Source organism: Callithrix jacchus, chromosome 10, assembly GCF_049354715.1.
Source record: "Callithrix jacchus isolate 240 chromosome 10, calJac240_pri, whole genome shotgun sequence".
NCBI lineage: Eukaryota > Metazoa > Chordata > Mammalia > Primates > Cebidae > Callithrix > Callithrix jacchus.
In genome coordinates, this window is record NC_133511.1 from 108,677,504 (window position 1) to 108,699,296 (window position 21,793).

At 37.9% G+C, this 21,793-nt stretch overlaps 1 long non-coding RNA gene across 1 annotated transcript in view; it reads left to right on the plus strand.

The window, feature by feature from the left end:
• LOC108593844 (uncharacterized) overlaps nucleotides 1-21,793 on the plus strand; it is a 107,012-nt gene that overhangs the window by 72,948 nt on the left and 12,271 nt on the right. The window contains exon 3 of the long non-coding RNA XR_013523393.1: nucleotides 10,506-10,595. This is a non-coding gene — a long non-coding RNA (uncharacterized LOC108593844). The remainder of the gene's footprint in view (nucleotides 1-10,505; nucleotides 10,596-21,793) is intronic.

Sequence of the window (21,793 nt, forward strand, 5' to 3'; positions counted from 1 at the left end):
AATTTCAGCCTTTTAGTTGTATGACTCTGGGCAAATCATTTCCTTTCTCTGGATCCCTGTCAATTACAAAAAGTGAAAACAGAGACTAGATGATCTCTAAGTTTTCTTGTAGCTTTGGCAACCTGTGTTTTGGGATGATCACTGACAAGATTCCAAGGTGCCCAGCTATACTCAAAGTGGGGATTTGTAGGGTGCCCTTTTATTTTCTCTCTGCTCAGATTAATGCCCTACATTCTGCAGAGGATACAACCTTGGAGGGTACTCCAAAACATGACAAGCACATCCAGATACCTCTGATGGCCACTTTTGTCGTAATGTCCAGCAGTGAGGTATCTTGACACAGATTGCGCTGTGGAGGAAGGTTGAACATTCAGCCATCTTCAACTTCAGTGTTTCTATAAAGCTCATCTCCTTTTAAGAACTTAACTGGATGGCTTGGTAATGAAGGAGAGAAAAGGGTGAAGGTTCAAGTGGTTGGATATTTACTGCCTTGATTAATATGTTACTTTATCGAAACATTTACCTTAAAACAGGGTCTTAATAATTCAATTTCTTTTCTTTTTCCTTCCTTCCTTCCTTCCTTCCTTCCTTCCTTCCTTCCTTCCTTCCTTCCTTCCTTCCTCTCTCTCTCTTTCTTTCTCTTTCTTTCTTTCTTTCCTTTCTCTCTCTCTCTTTCTTTCTTTTTTTTTTTTTTTTTTGAGACAGGGTTTCACTTTTGTTACCCAGACTGGAGTGCCATGACGCGATCTCGGCTCACCGCAACCTCCACCTCCTGGGTTCAAGCAATTCTCCTGCCTCAGCCTCCTGAGTAGCTGGGATTACAGGCACGCGCCACCATGCCCAGCTAATTTTTTGTATTTTTAGTAGAGACGGGGTTTCACCACGTTGACCAGGATGGTCTCAATCTCTTGACCTCATGATCCACCCGCCTCAGCCTCCCAAAGGGCTGGGATTACATCTTTTTCTTTTTTTGACAGAGTTTTGCTCCTGTTGCCCAGGCTATAGTGCAATGGCATGATCTCAGCTCACTGCAGCCTCTGCCTCCTGGGTTCAGGCAATTCTCCTGCCTCAGCCTCCAGAGTAGCTGGGATTACAGGCACCTGTCACCATGCCCAGCTAATTGTTTTTGTATTTTTAGTAGAGACGGGGTTTCTCCATGTTGGTCAGGCGGATCTCCAACTCCTGACCCCAGGTGATCTGTTGACCTTGGACTCTCATAGTGCTGGGATTACAGGCGTAAGCCACCGTACCCAGCCAATAATTTCCTTTTTTAAAAAAATGTAATTTTATCTTTCAAAAGTCAGAGCTGTTGGTTTCTTGGACACATGGCTTGGACCACAAGGGAGACAAAGTTTGGTGCATTCAGAAAATAGATAGTGGATACTTTGGCCCTAAAAAGAAAGCTATAAGATTTTTTGAAGAAATACAGGTTGGGCAGAAAGTAAGGGATCCCAGGCATCTCTTTATAAGTATTTAATAAGAAAGCTCCAAGATAGTAAAAGATCTTCCAAACATTTTCCTTCAGAAATCCTAAAGGCATCGTTCAATTTGTCCAGAACATGGCCCATCCTGTAGGCACCAGCTGAGCTCCATCTGACTAATCCTATAAAAGGAGACGATTAATGGAAATGCTGGGAGACAGCAGATTCCTATATGAGGTGGCTGCATAAACAAAAGGTGTTTTTCTCTCTCTCTCTCTCTCCACCCCTCCCTCTTTTCCTCCTTCATTTCTTTTATTATAAGAATTTTTCTCTATTAAACTCTTAGCTGCTGTGGTCTAAACGTATCATGTAGCTACACATTGCAGTGGGGCATGGATTCTGATAGAAAGTAACCACCGTATTGGTATTTGATAGAGAGCTGACTCTCCAGGGAGCTGGCCATTTGTTCTGCATCGTGGCTTGGGCTAGGATCAGGTACCCTCCGTTTTGCTCCTATTGCACTGTTTCACCTTTGGCCTCTCCTCCCTCCTCACAGGCCCACATCTGGGTTGCAGAGGGCTCTGGGGGCAGCTGGTTGGCTACTACTGAGCAGAGTGTGTGAGTGAGGGATGGGGAGGAAGAGCGGCAAACACCCACAATCATTTTTCTTCTAAGAAGTCAGAAAGCACAAATCCTAATCTCTTAGTTCCGGTCGTTATTCTCTATCACAACCCTGGTTTACGATTTGGCAGTTTGCGCTTTTGAAGTCTTTGTCATCTGTTTAAGGAGATATAAACAATTCCGTACTCCCTGTGGCCTTGGTAAGTCATTTCACTTCTCTTATCTTCATCTATAGAGTAAATGAATTGAATTAGATGATCTCTGAGGACTCTTCCAACTTGCAGACCAGTGTTTCCAGTACCAGGCATGTAAAGCTAATCTGGAGATGTTTTTTTAAATGAGCGAGAGAAGTTCCTGACTTCTTGTTTCTTGAACAGTGGAAAGTCTTCACAGGAAGGCGCAGCAAGGAACTGCTTATCCTGTGACCTTCATTTTAAAAGAAAGCTGCTGTCATTGGACAGGGGTGGATTTCCTAGTTTTTAGATCACCATGGATCCTCTATGGCTCTTCTTTCCTTTTTTTCTTCCTTTAAAGGATTTATTTAGAAGAGTGGTAAGGGGAGGTGGCCAATAAACTAACTTATATATTCATTTCTCTGGAAAGTTCTTAGTGACTAAAGGAAAATATTGAGAAGTGTCTTTGGATTCCAGTGGCCCATGCTGCGTTTTAGCCCCATTTTTGGAAGCAGTTCATGTTGACTCTATATACTATTCATTTTACTAAGTTATCATAGGCGCAATGTAGACATTTTTACACATATATTTTTGTAAATGGACATTTGGGGGTGTTGGCATGTCTTTTAGATGAGATTTGTAAGGAAGTGACATATAGCTGAGAGTGGACGGGCAAGCTCCACTCAATTCTGGTACTATCAGTAAATATTTTCTACTTCATACTTTTTTATTATAGTTTATTTACAAAGAAAAAATAGAGAAAAGCATAATATGGCATGCTTTGGCTATGATGTAAAGAGGAGTGTTTTTTAATATAAATGTAAGGGGTACAAGTGCAGTTTTGTGCATGGACATATCATGTATCGGTGAAGTCTAGGCTTTCAGTGTGACCAGCACCCGAGTAATGCATGTTGTACCCATCAAGTAATTTCTCATCTAAAGGGAGGTATCTTTATCTTTTCCCATACATTTGTAGTTCCGTGAAAAAATAAATGTGCGTTCCTTGACTCCCTCAGTCATATGTAAATTGATAAATCACAGTTTAAAGACAACTGGCCAAGCGTGGTGGCTCATGCCTGTAATCCCAGCACTTTGGGAGGCCAAGGCCAGCAGATCACCTGAGGTCAGGAGTTAGAGATCAGCCTGGCCAACATGCTGAAAAACCCCATCTCTACTAAAAATACAAAAATTAGCCGGGCCTGGTGGCGTGCCTCTGTAATCCCAGCTACTCGGGAGGCTGAGGCAGGAGTATCACTTGAACCTGGGAGGTGGAGATTGCAGTGAGCCGAGTTAGCGCCACTGCGCCCTAGCCTGGGTGACACAGTGAGACCTTGTCTCAAAAAAATAAATAAATAAAAACAAAATAAAATAAACACAACAACATAGCACATATTTTAAAGGTGGCCTTATGGATTCTGAGAGGAGAATGACCAAAGGGAGAGGTTGAGAAAGAACGTTTTTCGCTATTCCAAGCAATGTTCCCACCCCAATTGCATCAGTTTTTGAAAGACACCATGTATAAGATACTTTAGCATTTCTTTAAAAACAGGGATTTTGCAGATGAAACTAAAGAGAAAAGATAATCTCAGACAGGTCACCTGTTCTCTCTTTTCTTCTGCTTCTTTCCTACCAAAGGACGAGGGACCTTTTACCCTGGTCTCTATGGCTGAGTGTGACTTAAAATTTAAGTCAGGTCAAACTCTAGTCCTCCCACCAGTGTCTCTAACCCTCACCACTAGAAAAATCCAAATAATCTAACTCTTGCACCCCAACAAACTGCTATAATTTCACTTTTCCTGAATTAACTAAATGATTAAAGGAAGGATGCATTTTTTCCCCCACTGATCCTCAGTGAATTTGATTCTGTAAAAAATTACCACCTTTACATATAGCACTGATTGGATTACACAGACCGGTACTGAACTCTTAGGCAAAAGAACCCCATTTTAAACTGTGTGACTACGTTTAAGTTTCGTGGTCTCCTTTTCCCACTCTCTTTGCTCTCCATGCACACTGGTTATAGAGGGGAAATATCTATTCAAAATTCCACAGGATCTTTTATCCAGTTCCCTTCAGTGTTTGATTTAAAGTAACATCCAGAAAGGTGGGATTGGATGATGCAAGGTGGGCTTCTAGCAGTTCAGCGAGGGCATTGATTCCGTAACAGAATTGGTTGGAATTAGCCACTTTAGAGATGGCTTCTGTTTAAGAACACTTGTGTACTGTCACTGATGACAGAATAAAGACTTAAGGATATTGATAAGGAAATTAGATTCCAAGTGGAAAAATTAGAATATGGCCTGGGTGTTAGAGAATTACTGTTAATTTTGTAGGTATGATAATGGCTTTGTGGCTATATAGGAAAATGTCCTTATGTTTTACATGTGCAAGATAAAATATTTGGGAGTAAAGTGCCATGATGTCTGCAATTTCCTTTAAAGTATCTCAGAAAATAAAGAGAGGTGAAGAAAAGATGACAAATGTTAGTAACTATGAAACAGAGATGATATAGATATATTGGTGCTTGTTATAGTCTTCCTACTTTTGTTTGTTTGAAAATTTCCATAATAGTAAAAAAAGCTTTTAGATCCAATACTGTTAAAAAATACCACACATAAATAATAAAGTAAAATCTTATTGAGACAATATTTTTTGTGCATGCACAAGAGGGGAGCCTGGATTTACAATTTGTCCAGACTGACAGGCAAACTCAATGTTCTTAGCGTATGGTAACACATAAACTAATAGAGAATGAAAGTCCCATGCAATAATATCACTCATTTTATTTTTTAAAATGCATTTTAAAATATAGAATTGAGTTTGGAGAAAAGCACAGGAGACACAAAAAATGAAAACAAAATCATTTTTATTTATGTATTACATCTTATTAGCACTTGTTCAGCTAAGTGCTGAAATGTTTGGGGTTCCGAACCCAGGGGTTGGAAGAGAGACCCTTGCAGATGGTCACAAACACAGAAGGGTTTGAGGACCTTGGATTCAGGCATGGGAACTTGAAAGAAAAATGAGAGTGGCCAGTATCATGATACAAACTAACTGAAAGTCTGAAGGTGATGAGACAAGTTTTGAAAATACAAACTACGCCAAGATGATTTGATTTGAATGTTCTTTGGAATTACCAGATTAATGTGCTTTTAAAAAATGCTTATTTTGTTTTTTGAATGGTTATGACCACAGTAGCTATGTTCTGCCCAAGTAATGCAGTACTTTTTGGATATGTTAGGATAGCACTTGTTTATCACAAAATGCATGTGTTTATGTGTTGCCATGAGGATACAGAAAGAAAATATACCTCAAATAGGGAAGGGCTTGTTTCTATGTGATGTTCTGGGAGCACACAGCCCAGCTTCAATGGAGTTGACTTTAGGTCCTTTGATTCTTTGCTGTACACATGTATATGCCCAAATCTTCTGTGTTAAAAATATAAGTATTACCCATACAACCCTTGAAAGTCCCACTTTTGTTTATACAGGAAAGGACACCTTTCCTTCTGAACACCTATTTTCTTTCAAACAATAAATATTGAATGGGCTCGTTTTATAGTAGCAAGCCTCTGGTGAGAAATACGTCACACCAAATCAAACTTGGCATTTGACCCTGTGCTCAACGTGGAGATGGTTGTAGTAGATCGGAAGCCTCTGGGAGGCTTGCTCTTCCAGAACCGCTGATGCTGTTGATTTACTGGTAGCAAAGCTGGGCTGCGTCCTCAGAGGAAAGGAGAAGCAAATCCAGAGTCCTTGATTCCTTGGAGTTTGCCTTTTAGCAAGAGAAGAAGGAGCGTAGTTCAGCAGTTAAGATCCTGGACTAAGAAACATGAGATGGAGGACTTAAAATTTAAGCATGTCTCTGGAGTTGCCATTAATACATGGTCTTTAAAAAAAAACAGAAGTAGGATGTCTTTCATCTGGGTCCAGGTCTATTTTTTTCACTAGCTGACAACTGACCTCAGTGTCTTCATCTGAAAATTAAGAGACTCTGATTAAATAATAACTGCTGACATTTCTTCAGACTTTTTACTGTGTCAGGAACTATTCTGAGCTTAGTATTACATTGTTTATTACTCTCTAGGTATTCTTTTGGTTTAATTTTTTCAACCTACATCATGCTCTGAAGATATTCTTAATATCTTCATTTAGGAGACATCATCAATTAGGAGACAAGACATTCTGAGATAATCAAGTGCTCGATAATCAGAGAATTTTCGAGATAACAGGGCACATGGCAATCACTTCCTCTGGGAGGCAGTATCATTGCAGTGAAGTGGGCAAGCTCTGTACCTCAAATGTGTGGCTTTCAAACTTGGTTCTCATTAAGAATACAGAGCAAATGGCTTAACCTTGTTTACCTCAATTTTCTTGTCTATAAAATGGGGACGATGATATAATCTGCACTATAAAGTTGTTAGTATTAAATATGCAGTGCCTAGAACAGTGCCTGTCACCTAGAAAGCTCTTAGTAAATGTGACAGCTATGAGGATGGGGCCGATGATGGTTGTGACTGGATAAGTAGACACTGTTGTTTTCGTTGTTGGTTTTGAGATGGAGTCTTGCTTGGTTACCCAGGCTGAAGTGCAGTGGCACAATCTCGGCTCACTGCAACCTCTGCTTCCCAGGTTCCAATGATTCTTCTGCCTCAGCCTCCCGAGTAGCTGGCATTACAGGTGTGCACCACCATGCCCGGCTAATTTTTGTACTTTTAGTTGAGACAGGATTTCACCGTGTTGGTCAGGCTGGTGTTGAGCTCCTGACCTCAGGTGATCAGCCCACCTCAGCCTCGCAAAGTGCTAGGATTACAGGCATGAACCACCATGTCCTGCCGACACTACTGTTTTTCTTAGAAGAATGTGCTGCAGCAGTATTAACAGATCTTCTGTTGGGTCAGAAACAAGTGCTGGTGATTGTCATGGTCTTCATGGAAAGAATGGAGCTTTCATCATCAGTGATACAGAATGGTTTTTTAGATAAATAAATAATTTCTGTTGAAGAAGCAGAGTTAACGGGAGACCGTTAGCCCAGAAAAATGTGTGTTAAATTGTAATTCAGCAACAAGTTCATGGAAACACAGTGTCCATGAACTAGATAGGTGCATATATTTTTCAGGCTTTCTTTAAAGCTGTGAAATTTCAATAATGTGTAAGAGAAAAAGGGATATGTGAATACCACCGTGGATGGGGAGGAGTTATATTTAGATGGTTATCATTAGGCAAGCCAATGAGTATTAATTAGCAAGTTATTACCATCGCCCTTTTTCTGAACACTTGAAGGCTCTCTGCCACCAGAGTCAAGGGTAGATCTTGCTTCTGTGGCATTCATCAGAATGCAGATTTTCAGTGAGGTCTCTGTTAAATAAACCATCAGTGTCTGGGAGGGGGAGGGAAAACAGACCGAGAGAGACAGCAGTAACACATATAGAAAGGAAGTCCAAATTTGGGTGCTTATATGGCCATATTCCAGTTTCTCTGGATCATCATGGACACATATAGAATGTTCGTGCTAAATGAGACTTGGAGATTGCCTGGTACAACCCCCTCATTTTGCATTTTACTTTTCTATGAGAATAGAGTTTGGTGAAATCTGGCCAGGATTTCAGTACAGTGAAATCAGGGAAGTTTGTGGTGTGTTTAAAGAGAGAATTCACGTGAAAATGAAGGGAAAGCGGACATTCCTTCAGTTTTAGAGCGATGTCCAGGTAGGAAAGTAGAGTGGGCAAGGCAGTGAATATTCCCAAATTAATAGAAAGAGGAAGAGAAAGAAAGGGAGGAAGGGAAAAGAGAGAATCTAATTTTATGCTAAACAGTTTTAGATTGGATTTGTAGCTAATGTTTAAAAGTTGAGGAAAAAGAAAACTCTTACTTTATTATTTCTAGGAACTTGGTTTTCTTAGATGGAAAGGGAAATTTGGGGGAGTTTGGCAGCATGAATGGTTCTAGCAAGTAAAGGATCCCCTGGCTGCATCTAGTGTTGAACCTAGTAAGCAGTTTATGTTAATCTTACTGTTTAAGATGAATATATCTTGGTGTTTTGAATAATTATTTATAACTAAGTTTATGCCTAATGCCTTCTTTTAAATAACAGTGTGTCTCAATAGGAACTAATGAGTCAGATTAATTTGGCATGGAGTTCTGAGCAGGGGAGGGGACTGAAGTCCTCTTTCAGAACACTAAAAATGGTTTGCTAAATTCCTTGACAGTTTCTCAAGCCAGGGTTGGGTTGGAGGGAGTCTTTCCGAAGATTTAAGGGCTCCCCACTGAGCTAGCTCCCCAGTTCCAATAGCATCAAGTTACTGAATGAGGACTCTTGTGAAAGTCCACATCTCTAATGCATCTGTTCACATGGAGAAAAATAAGCCAGGAGCCCTGAGGATGAATCAAAGATAGGATTTTTATGGCTCTGTACCCACTTGTGTTTTATTTTTTTATAAAAAGCATTATTTACCTACCACGTCTGTAAGTACTTCAGAAAGAGGCTTTGAGTTTGTCATTGTTTTTAATTTGAAAAGAAAAACACTGTACTTATTTCTCAACTGCACTTTTGTGAGTGTGGCGGTATTGGAGGCTCTCCATATTGGACGCCTCGAGCTTGCCTAATAGCACAGTCCACCCGCATTGCTGGGAGAAAGGCTGCAGGAAGATGAGTAGCGCCTAGGGCTGAATGCCATCTCGGTTTAGGTCTTTCTTCTTTTTGGCTTTTCGTTCTACTTTCCCTTGCTGCTCCTACTTCAGCATCTGCTTGTTGTGCTGGGTAATGGAATCAAGTTAGAGATGAAGAAACTGAGGCACAGCCTAGTTACAGCACCTTGAGGGCACCAACAAGGCAAAATGACAGGCAGCACTCAAGCCTTTAGTCTGGGTGGAGACTGTAGGTCCTGTTGTTTCTTCTGCCCTAGAAATTGCTTGGGCTGCTGAGTTGACATCTCTTTTATCCATAGAAAAATCCTCTGCTTAGTGCTTGCAAACTTGTACCACAAAAATCACATCCTTGGGAGGGGGTGGGGCTTGGGAAAGAGCTTAGGAAACCAAAGGTTGCCAAGAGTGGCATAAGGGAAAGCAATTTTTTAGTGCCTGTGCATAGGGATTTTACAGGTTTTATGTTGCTCTGAAGTGCCAGGGTCAGTTCTGAGCAAGACACTTTGTGTGAAATGAGGAGTGATGTCTGCGGTTGGCATTCTTTCTTGTGGTTCTACCTCAGCTGTGCTCCCTGACTTTATTCACCTATATGAGAACCCTATGCGGGATGCCCTGGTGAAGAACAAGAAATTGCCAGGGCCTGGCACATTGCAAGTCCACAAGTTCCTGGTAGGGAGTGAAAATTGGTTATGTTTGGAGTATGGAGAGATAAGCTTAACTAAACTGTGAGTAAAATGAAAACAAAATCAGAATATGCCCTCAAATGCTGGGGAGAAGAATGTTAGATAAATTTTACTGGTCTGTTAAAAAAAAAAAAAAAGCTAAGTGAGGAAAGGGGGAATTATAGAAGAAATAATTTAAAAACTGGTATAGGAGAAACACTGGGGGTGGGGAGCGGAAAGCAGCATGATTAATACTTATTTTCCCCTTCTAGAGTTCGAAGTAGTAGAACCTTATGGGAAATGAAGGGAATATGTAAGAAATCAGAACATTTTCTAAGCAGAAAATAATTTTTCTTTTGAGTGAAGGCATGTGAGTTAATGAATGTAAACCTGCATTAAAGTGGAGAAAAAATTGTGGTCAGAAAGAGGGAGAAGGAGAAGCAGTATAACTGTTTTTAAAAATTCAGCCTAAATTGAGTATTTAGCATTTCCATCTTAGAGTATGAAGGGCTTTAAATATCCCTTTTTGAGGAAGTTGAGTTGAAGGTAGAAAGGGCTTTCGAAACTTAGAAATTCTAGGGTTTAGATTTTTTTCTTTCATATGTTTACTTGAAGCTTAGACTATATAGAAACTATCTATAAAATAATAATTGTTATGTATTAGGAAGTATTTTTAAATAGATAAGGATAGTTAATTGCTTAAATATAGTGAAAGTATTAAGATTATTGAATCATAAATAGGACCCCCAAAATATGTCAGTGGCAGAGTAAAATGCAGAAAAACTAAGTATATCAGAAACTACTATCTGTGGCAAAATTCAAAACGGGGTTTTTAATTGCAGCATTAGTTTAATTTAATTATATTTCAGACTTGCGGCATAAAATTAGGACTCAAAATATACAAATATCTATATACCCATTGTGATTTTTTACAGAATAGAAGTAATCATAATCATTTACTTGTGTTTCTTTTTATTTCTATAGGAAAATGCAAAAATTTCATCTCCTGAAGAAATCTGAAGATTTTTTTGTTTTTTTTGAGATTCTTTTAAAGGTGAAACTTTTCTTCTTTAGGTAAGGAAACGTTTTCTATTGTTTATCCATGGGTTGAAAAGAGCATTTCAATTAGAGGAAAGAAGTAACACGTAATGAACCTCTGCTTCTCTTAACTGATGTAAAACATTATGAAGATGATAGAAAGCAGATTTTTAATTTAAATAAAACAAAAGTAGTTAGAAATTTTTTATTTAAAAAAGATAAATTGTTAGGGGAAAAAAATGAAACAGACCCCTTTTTTGCACTTTCTCATAGACTGAAGGATAAGAGGATTCCTATGATCCATCTTTTAAAAATACTTAAGGCATAACCAAATTAAAATAAAAGCTATGCTTCCTGAACAGTTTTAAGAATACTTAGCAAAATCAGAAATGGGAGACTTTTCAGACATCGAAAATATTCCTAAATATAGATGCTTAAAAACCAATGTGATAAACTATTTTGATAAATTTGAAAGACTGATCATTGTTTCTAAAGCAGGCCCACGAGTTAAAGTTAATTAAGATTTGTGCAGTAATAGCGAAATTTAAACTTCAGTGTATACTCACATGCTGGGAAAACATTGTTTTGTAGGGTCAAAATGTAAATATAAACAATTTGTTTAATCAGGCAAGAACCTATACTTTATCTATGAACTCTTTTCAGTGTTAAGTAATTGCATTATGTTGGTAACGTAAGAAAAGAAGAGACAGACTAACTTTTAAAGCATATTAGAATACTTGCAATTCATTCTATTTTTGGCAATAATTCTATTAGTGCAGTTACTTGCAAGAACAGTATAAAATACGTATGTGAAAATCGGATGTTTTAAAGCAGATTAAAAGTGCAATTAAATTGTCTAAACAAACATTTTAAATGCTTTGAAGTATTTTATGAAATTACAAGAATAAAACAAATAGTTTCAAAAATTATATATAGACTCTGTAGTAAATATGCAGATTTGTAGATTCCAGCTTTGTCACCAATGCCACATTTGGGAAAAGAAATAGATTGCAATGTTTGTCTTCTAATAACATATATATATTCTTAAAAGTATACAAGATTTTTCCTAATTTTAAACATATGAATACTGTTACATATAAATATTTTTTAAATCTTAGTATAGAGTTTAGGATTTAAAAATATATACGTTAAAAATTCATGTGGTGAAATAAAATCTAAAAACTTGAGGGAAAATACTAAATTTTTTGGTATGCATTTGAAGAGTTCATTTCTAGAATAAATTTGTTTTCATCTTATAAAGACATTTATATTAATATTAAGTATATAGATTAAGACTTACTTAAATTACTTAAAATATACTAAACTGCTAAGTTATTTTTAAAAGAATGATATGGGTAATCTGAAAAGATGATAAAATTATTTCTAATGTAATCTTTACATAAAGCCCTTTAATATATCAGTTTTTACCTCTTGTATTTTGAACGGTTAAAATAAAAGAAAAAAAAAGGACTAACTTCCTAATTGGAAATATAATCTTATAGTATTGAGGAGAGAATTGTAAGCATGTAACAAATGTATGAAATCAGTTTCGTTTCTGACTTGTTTTTGAGCCTGTCTTATGAATCATCATATATTTTAACATCAGGAGAATAATATATAAAATATGTTTTAAAATTTCATAATCTGGCAGCTATTAAAAAAGAGAAGAAAAAAATTAGAGCTTTGCCTAGCAAAATACTAACTAAAGTGTTAGGTAAGAATTAGAAATGTACAGATGCTAAAGTAGTATAATAAACTAAAATTCCAAATATATATGAATATATAGTTTTTTATATCTTGGTATATAGCATTTATCTTATTTGTTTAGGAAACTACATATTGTACAGGAATGAAGAAGTAAATGATGAAGTATTTTCTCATCACAGTTTACTAGATAAAAAATTTACTAATAAGCTAAATGTAATACTAAGAGACACATTTAAAATATAATTTTGTAGAGTTTTACTGAATACATATCTTTCCAACAAGGCTTTAGGTTTTTGCACGTGTATTAAGATTTCTGAGTTTTGTGATTTGAAATTCATGATATATTTTGAGTGCCCTTTCAAATGGCAAATTGTTTCTGTGGAAAAATCAGACATTATATACCTTTTATTTTATATTTGGCTGTGAGAAAAATAGCAGATAATTTGGGAGAATTCTAGTTGTTGCCTTAGTGCATGCATCAAATACCAAACAACGATTTTGTCTCGCAGTTATATGTCTGGGCATGTTTGTATTGTATGTACAAACAGGATATCGAACTTATATTGATTATACAGTGTTCTCTAAACGTGATTGTTAATCTTTACTGAAATTATGGGCAAAGTATTTCAAAGAAGTGAGTTTTAAAACTCTTATTTTTAATTAAAATGAGAAAAACTTTGAAGAGTTCATTTATGAATAAAATATGTAATTGTGCAGTCTTCTGAAAGAATGAACTCTTAGTTTATTTTTTAAATTTTATCAAAATGTTTCTTTACTTGTTGCTTGTTGGCATTTTAAAATTAAAAAGTAATAAAGCAGCATCATTATATTTCTAATCATTTTTCTGTCAATAGAGTGAAAGGGAAACCAAAGTATATTGACACAACCCAGGTTTTCCCCTTAAAAAAACTAACTTCAAATTGAAAAAATATATTGCCCATATTTAATATTTCTTATTAGGACTTACTTGGCGTTGTGTAATTTTTTTGAGACAATATATTGGAGGAAATTTGTCTTATAAAATGGAGATAGGTAGAACTTGTAGGCAGTTGTACGATAGTCTTTCTTGTTGCTTCCCAGAAGTTAGAAAACAGATTTTAAATTAATAGTGTTGAGTACACGAATCTCTGAAGCATAATAATTTAGAAAAGTGTTGGAAAATTATAAAGGAGAAGAAGAAGATTAATTGAAGTGTCCCCTTTTCAATGGGAAACATTTGACACTCTAAGGAGTGCTCTGGAAATTAACAAATGCTTCTCTGTCAGGGATAATTTTCTGGGCAATTGAGGTTGTTTGTGTGATAAGGGAAGGCGGCTAGATAGCAGAACTGTAGGTGTTTGAGAAAACTTCCGAAGTTACTTTCAGATTGAGAGGGTGAAAGTAGGTGCAACAATTGGCTGTTGGGAGGGGAAAGGGTGTAGGGCTCACCAGCCCGGCGCCACGACAGGGTTAACCGCGGTGTCGCCCGGTGCACACTGGGAGTTGTAGGCCGCGGGCATTGTGGGAGTTGTCGTAAAAGCCGGTTTTTCTTGCCGTGATGGCCGCCGCCGGGACAGGAAGTTGGGGGTTTCTGCTTTTCAGAGGGTCTGGGGGCTGTCTGTCCCGTTAGAAGGTCACCAGCAGCCCCCCAGGTTGCCAAGGGCTTGTTAGTTGTGTTCCTGGAAGGTGGGCGAGCAGCCTGAGGGGTTAACATTGGGATTTGCCGTCTTTATAGTGGTCAAGGGGCCTGTAGCGGCCAAAGGGTCGGTGAGGAGGGTCCCAGCCGGCCGGACCCTGGTCGTCTGGCATTCTGCCTTTGAAATATCTGTGTGGCTGGCGCCTAGGCATATGGGGGTATGATTTCTGTTTTGTAGTTTGTGGCTTGCACTCTCCACTGTTCTTAGAGCGTTTGATTCTGTCCATGTGGCAATTGGTACTCATGGCCTTATTTGGGGTTAGACTAGGTTCTTTTTCTTGGGTCTGGTGGGACTTAAGCAAGAGCTGGAATTTTGTAAGATGTACAGCAATGTTGTCTGTCTGGTTTGGGGTGTGAGCAGTTGCAGCAGTTATGAACATGCCCATGATAGTGAGGTTGGCTTTCTCTTGCATGTGGTGAACTTTCCCTTTGTTTGCTAATCCCGACAGGCAGGGTCAGGCAGTTCCTACTTGTGAAATGCTTTCTTACCAGCTTGGATGTGTTCTTAAATCTTGGGAGCTTCCAGAGGACTCCTTTGTAGTTGCTTGTAGAAAGATATGTGTGCAAAACTGAATTTAAAACAAACACCAGGGTTGCAGGTGCCTTTAGTTCTAGGGAGCAAGACCCCCAGGCTTCCCTGGTGCTGTGAAGTTGTTTGAGTTTATTTATGGAAATTAGGTTTGCTTTGAGCTGTGTTACCTTCCTCTTGGCTCAGTATTTCTCTGCAGGTTGGAACTCTGATCTTTGATATTGGTTACTCTTTTCAACACTTGAGGCAAAATGAAGCCCTGTGTACTGATGTGTGATTGCCTGTATCAGAATCTCAGGATAACACTAGATAGCCAACCATGGCAATACCTGTTTTACCTGTCTACATGAATGGGACGACCTCTTTGTTTCTGCCACCATGTACTGCTCCATAAATTCCGCCTTATTTCCATGGTCTCGTTGTTGTCTGTAAGCTTTGAGACCTAACTGGTCATGAAAAGCCATTTTTCACACCGTATTTAAAAGCTTTTTCCCACAAGTAGAACTGGTAGCTAAAAAGTTTTTTCATTCAAGTTTGGTAAAGTGGGAGATTCGAAATAAAGTACAACAGTGGTTTTGGAAACCAGCTTTCAGGTTTTAGTTTTAGGGGCAACAGCGTGACAGAAATGATTTATAGAGAGAGTAAAAAAAATTATGTTCCATTTTTATTGGTATTTTAGTGCATATAAAAACTAGACCACTTACATACATCATTTAAAAAGCCCTTTGATGTTTTGTGACGAATAGCGTTTTTGTAACTCCTCTGTTGACTGGGTTTGCTTAGAATATGGTAATGGGGCCAGGCATGGTGGCTCACGCCTGTAATCCTAACATTTGGGAGGCCGAGGCCAGCGAATCATGAGAGGTCAGGAGTTTGAGACCAAACTGCCCAACATGCTGAAACCTTGTCTCTACTAACAATACAAAAAAATTAGCTGAGTGTGATGGTGCACACCTGTAATCCCAGCTACTCAGGAGGCTGAGGTGGGAGAATCACTTGAACCTGGGAGGCGGAGGCTGCAGTGAGCCAAGATAACACCACTGTACTCCAGTCCTCCAGCCTGGGCAACAGAGTAAGAGTGATTTCAAAAAATATTTGTATAGTAATAGTAGAGAAAGCAGCAAAGCTGGCCGGATTTGTAAGTGGGATTCTGTTGAAAGATTTTAAGTATGAATTGATAGGCTAATATTGTTAGTTTGCTAGTTAGATCTCAGGAAAGTATTTCCTTCCCTTGAACCTGACCTAAGTGTGTCTTAGAATATTAACTAACTTGCCAATTAAAATTGAGAAATTTATTTTTAAATGATCTATATTTTCCATATTTGTTATTGCTTGGTGTGGTCAAATACTATTGTTCTGGTGAATTGGTTTTGTATCTTAGGAAGACTGTATGGCTTGACTTTGTAGACGTGTAGAATCATTCAGAATGAACCACAACCACAGTGTCCATTTGCTTTGAAAGAAGATGCCTGAATTTTTTTTTTTTTTTTTTTTTTGAGACGGAGTTTCGCTCTTGCTACCCAGGCTGGAGTGCAATGGCGCGATCTCGGCTCACCGCAATCTCCGCCTCCTGGGTTCAGGCAATTCTCCTGCCTCAGCCTCCCGACTAGGTGGGATTACAGGCGTGTGCCACCATGCCCAGCTAATTTTTTGTATTTTGAGTAGAGACGGGGTTTCACCATGTTGACCAAGATGGTCTCGATCTGTTGACCTCGTGATCCACCCGTCTCGGCCTCCCAAAGTGCTGGGATTACAGGCTTGAGCCACCGCGCCCAGCCAGATGCCTGAATTTTTCATTGCCAGCTTACCTCTAGGTTGAGTTAAACGAACAAATGGTTCATCAGAAGTGCTTTGAATGGACTTTGTAAGTGGAAAAGTACATATTTTGTTTAGAGATAAACTTACCTCTGTATTTGCATAGAGCCATACATTTACAAGTAGTCACATCTATAAAGTGGTGAGGATTTTGTGCCCACAAATTATGGTATTTAATCCCTAAGACATTTTTTGTTTGGTAATCTGCTTCCCATCCTTATCACTCCAATTCTGTTGCTGGTGTGAAATGTTTTGTGTAATATAAAAAGACAACAGTAGATGTTTCAGAAAAAAAAAATGGGGGCGTAAATTCTACTTATGTTTTCCAGAGAGCATGAATTGTAAGGTTGTGTTTACATATTTGATAGATATATCAAAAGCTGTCTTTTTGAAACCCAGGCTTTGCACAGTTTCAACGAAACTGTTTTCAATGAGATATAACACCAAAGGGTAACTTCCTGGACTAAGATGTTATAAATGAAAGCCTTTAACTCTTGTGTTCGTTCAAAAAAGAAATGAAAACTTATTTCCAAATAATAGAATTTGGAACATGACCAAAAAATTTTTTTTCATTTTAGACCGTAGCCAAAATTTGGAGATGCCAAGAAGGGAAAAGGGTAGGGTACATCTGTTTGGGGCCTTTACTCAGGTCCTTTCTAATCTTTTGTTTTCCTGCATATAACTATTCACATTGCTGAAAGTAAGCAGTTCTTTCTTTATTTTTTTGGAAACAGGGTCACGGTGTCACCCAGGCTGGATTGCAGTGATGTGATCATAGCTCACTGTAACCTGAAATTCCCAGGCTCAAGCAGTGCTCCTGCCTCGGCTTCCTGAATTGCTAGAACTACAGGCATGCTCCACCATGCCTTGCTAATTATTTTTCTTTTTTTTGAGATAGTTTCTTACTGTGTTGTCCAGGCTGGTCTCAAACTTCTTGCCTCAAGTGATCCTCCTGCCTCCCAAAGGGCTGAGATTACAGGCATGAGCCATCGAACATGACCCTAAGCAGTCCTTATTAATGCATTTCTGCATTTGTGAACATTTGTAAGGGTAAAACTGCATATAAAACAACAAAATCACCCATTCGATCTTTATTTTTTATTAATATCATTTGAAAAGGAAGAAATGTTGACTGTAGTTTGTACCCTTGAGTTTGATATGTTTGGTTTTAGATTGCAGTACTTTTAAACATGGAGTGTATTCCACCCCTCACCCTGACAAGATAGTAAGGTTTCTGAAAGAAAGGGGAATGGTATTTTAAACATTTCTATGTTTATGAATGATGAATTTTATTTTTTGATTTTTCCTGCATGTATTTCCAGGATGGAATACGTTATCGCTATCCTGCTGGGCCCTGTGTTTTTGAAGTCAGAGTATTTATCAGATGATTTTTATGGGCAGGACAGAGTAAACCAACACTTCAAAATACCGAATGTAGATTAAAAGATATCATTTCATTAAAAATAAAGCAAGATAAGGGCCCCGGCACGGTGGCTCACACCTGTAATCCCAGCACTTTGGGAGGGTGAGGCGGGTGGATCACGAGGTCAAGAGATCGAGACCATCCTGGTCAACATAGTGAAACCCCGTCTCTACTAAAAATACAAAAAATTAACTGGACATGGTGGTGCATGCCTGTAATGCCAGCTACTCAGGAGGCTGAGGCAGGAGAATTGCCTGAACCCAGGAGGCGGAGGTTAAGGTGAGCCGAGATCGTGCCATTGCACTCCAGCCTGGGTAACAAGAGCGAAACTCCAAAAATAAATAAATAAAATAAAGCAAGATAATATGCATATGTCCTACCAGTTAAGGGATTCTGTGTCTTAAAGCCTCAAAAAAAAAAAAAAAAAAAAAAATCCCACATAAATCATCATTTTGCTTTGTCCTTTGCCTTCCTTATTTTTCTTTTTTCTTCAGTTTTCTCTCTCGGTGTGCCTTTGTGGGTTTCCAGAATTTAAATGTATTTTGGATTATTTTTCAAATATGCTTCAATTTAAACCATTTTCATTTAAATTATTCATAATGCCGGATGTGGTGGCTCACGCCTGTAATCCCAACACTCTGTGGTCCCAGCTACTTGGGAGGCTGAGGTGGAAGAATAGCTTGAACCCAGGAGGCAGAGGTTGCACCGAGATTGCACCACTGCATTCCAGCCTAGCGACAGAGCAAGACTCAGTCTCAAAAAAAAAAATAGATAAATAAAATAAAAATAAATTATTCATAATAAGGGCACTATTTTAATAAGGTATTCTTGTCATATTACATTTTTATAATTAAAATGTTATAAATATTGAATTTCTTTTTTGGGAAAAAATGAGCCAGTTACTTAAACCAAATCCACAAAGTTCCAGAATTTGGCCTGCAAAAAAAATCCAGAGATGTATGGCTGTAGCTTTTCTTTTATTTACAGTCTTTAGACAGTGAAGAGAGATGCATGATTTGACCTTTTCAGAAGGAATCTAAAAAGCACTTCTGTGTGATACTCTAAATATAATGTGAAAACTTTATTAGGACAGTATAGGGAGAAATCCTTGAATTTACATAAAATAAAGCAGTTCTATATGTGTTTACCAATCTAAATTTTTTTAGTAAATCACTTTTTTGTTTTCCTAACTTGGAAATAAATTTTTATTTCTGAATTGGAAATTTTTTTTTTAGTGTTTTCTTGCCCAGGCTGAAGTGCAGTGGTACGATCGTGGCTCACTGCACCCTCCGCCTCCTGGGTTCAAGCAGTTCTCCTGCCTTAGCCTCCTGAGTGGATGGGATTACAGGTGTGCGCCACCACACCTGGCTAGTTTTTGTATTTTTAGTAGAGACAGGGTTTCAATATGTTGGCCAGGCTGGTCTTGAACGCCTCACCTCAGGTGATCTGCCCGAATCAGCCTCCCAAAGTGCTGGGATTACAGGCGTGTGCCACCATGCCCAACCTGAAATTGTTTTCAAGGAGAATTTGTTTTTGGTAGAGAGAGCCATATGTTTTAAATGAAGTTGTAGTAAAAGAGTAGCCAACTTGTGTCTTAAAAATATTTTTTTAAAATTATTAACCAAAATTGTTGAGTATATGTAGTTTATAAGGGGAAAAGGGTCCCTTGTAATAGAGAGTTAAAATGAAGACAATGATTATTAGCTTTCCCCTACCATTTGCTATAACTACTTTCTGATAGAATTTGAATTTGTAATATAATGGGATTAATTTTAAAATATTTGTGAAATGGCTTTATGTGTATGTCCTGTTAAGTTTTTAGACACATAGGATTCAGTAATTGTTTCATCCTAACAGATTTTTAAAAGGAAGCAAATAGGAAAGTAAATGAAACACACTCTGTTTTATATTCTTCTACTTGAGATGGAAGAATTCTAAATTAAAACTTGGAAAAAGCGATTTTTATAAGTGCAAAAAATTTGAGGTATGTTCTGTAGTTTTATAAATCAACAGAAAAAAATGTCAACAAATAATGTGGTAGATTGTGTTTACCAAAGGTGGCCACAACTATATCTCCCAGTTCTAACTGTTCTGCATTGTGACAGTGTTACTCTGTCATCAGAGGATGGAGTCTCTTCACTTCCTTGAATCTGAGTGGGTCTTATGACTGTTTGGACCAATAATATGTGGTAGAAGTGATAGTGTGCCAGTTCCAGGTATTGCTATTGTTTCACCTGACAAGTTTGGTTTCCTGCCTCTTGGAAGCCGATCACTATGTAAGACATGTAATTACCCTGAAATCACTATGTCGTGAGAAACCCAAAGTATAATGAAGAAGTCCTGGAGGATGAGACATAGAGTGTAGAGGCCAAAGAGCACCAAGGAAGAGGCCAAAGGACACTTAAGTGAAAAGCCATTTTGAAAATGGATCATCTAGTCCCAGCTGCCCTAGTTGTTATGTAAATCAGATAAATTGCCCCGTGCTGCCTTTCCCAATCTCTGCCCCATAAAATCATGAGCCAAATAAAATGGTTTATTTTAAGCTTCTAAAGCTGTGGTTGGTTTGTTGTGCCACACAGATAACAAGAACAAATACTGGGGGAAATTTTTGTTGTATAATGGATAGGATTTGGGAGAATATACTTGCATGTCCAAATCTGATAAGGAACTAGTATCTAGATAAGGAGTGCCTCAATCATCAAATGAAAACAAACAAACACAAGAGCCCTAATAGAAAAGTGCCAAGATTGTGAACAGGCGTTATTTCAAAGAGGAAATCCAATAGGCTAACAATATGAAAAGATACACTCAAACTCAGTAATTAGAGGAATTCAGATTAAAGCAACAATAAAGTATCTCTTTATCCAATAGGCTAACAATATGAAAAGATACACTCAAACTCAGTAATTAGAGGAATTCAGATTAAAGCAACAATAAAGTATCTCTTTATCCCCAGTAGACTAAGAAAAATGAGAAAGATGGATGATGCCAAGTATTGGTGGGGGTGTGGGCAGAGGAACCATCATACACTGGTGGTGAGAGAATAGAGTAGTGGAGCCATTCTGGAGAGCAGCCTGGCAGAATTTAATTCAATGAATATAGATATTAAATTGTTTCTGGATATATGGCCTAAAGTCTTACACAGGATTCTAAAGGAAGAAATGTGAGGATATTCATCATGTTTTTGATGGCAGAGTCCTAGATCCAAATAGAGGTTTTTCATCACTGGAGAAATACATAGGTAAAATATGGTGGATGCACACATATATTACAGTAGTCTCCCTTTATCCACAGTCTGGATTTTTGCTGTTTCAGTTACTAACCACAGTTTGAAAATATTAAATGGAAAATTCTGGAAATAAACATTTCATAAACTTTATATGTTGCACCATTCTGAGTTGTGTGATGAAATCTTACACTTGTCCATTAGTTACTTAATAGCCATCTCAGTTGGATTGAAAAAACATGGGATCTATAGGGTTCAGTACTACCCTTGTTTCAGACATTCACTGAGGGTCTTGGAATGTATCCCCTGTGGATAAGGGGAGACTAATGTACTATGCATCAGATAGAAGCAAAAGACTACATATATCTACCATGCATAATGTTTGAGAAGTACAGTGTTTCATGAAAATAAAAAGTAGAATCTAGAAATGTTCAAAAAGGTATGTAAAGCACATTGGAATGAATACGTAAAGGGCAAGATAAATGTGGCCCATGACAGAAGAAAAGGAGAGAAAAATGAATGAGTTAAACTAAATCAAATGAGAAGCCAATGATGATAATGTGCTGTGAACCAAGACATATTAATCATACTTTCTGTGCTGGAGGTCAAACAATACTCCCTCACACCAAAAAGAGAAGATTATAATTTTCAAACTAAATTGCAAGAATAGAGCCATTTTATCAGCCTACCTCACTTGGAACAAATTTTTAAATAAGGTCAATTACATACAGAAGTATAGTCAAACAGGCAATCTCATATTTTGTTGGATATGTAAATTGGTATGATCTTTATAAAGTAGAGTTACTCATCAAGATCCTTAAAAATGTTCATATCCTAGCAATAAATGTTTGTAAACTGA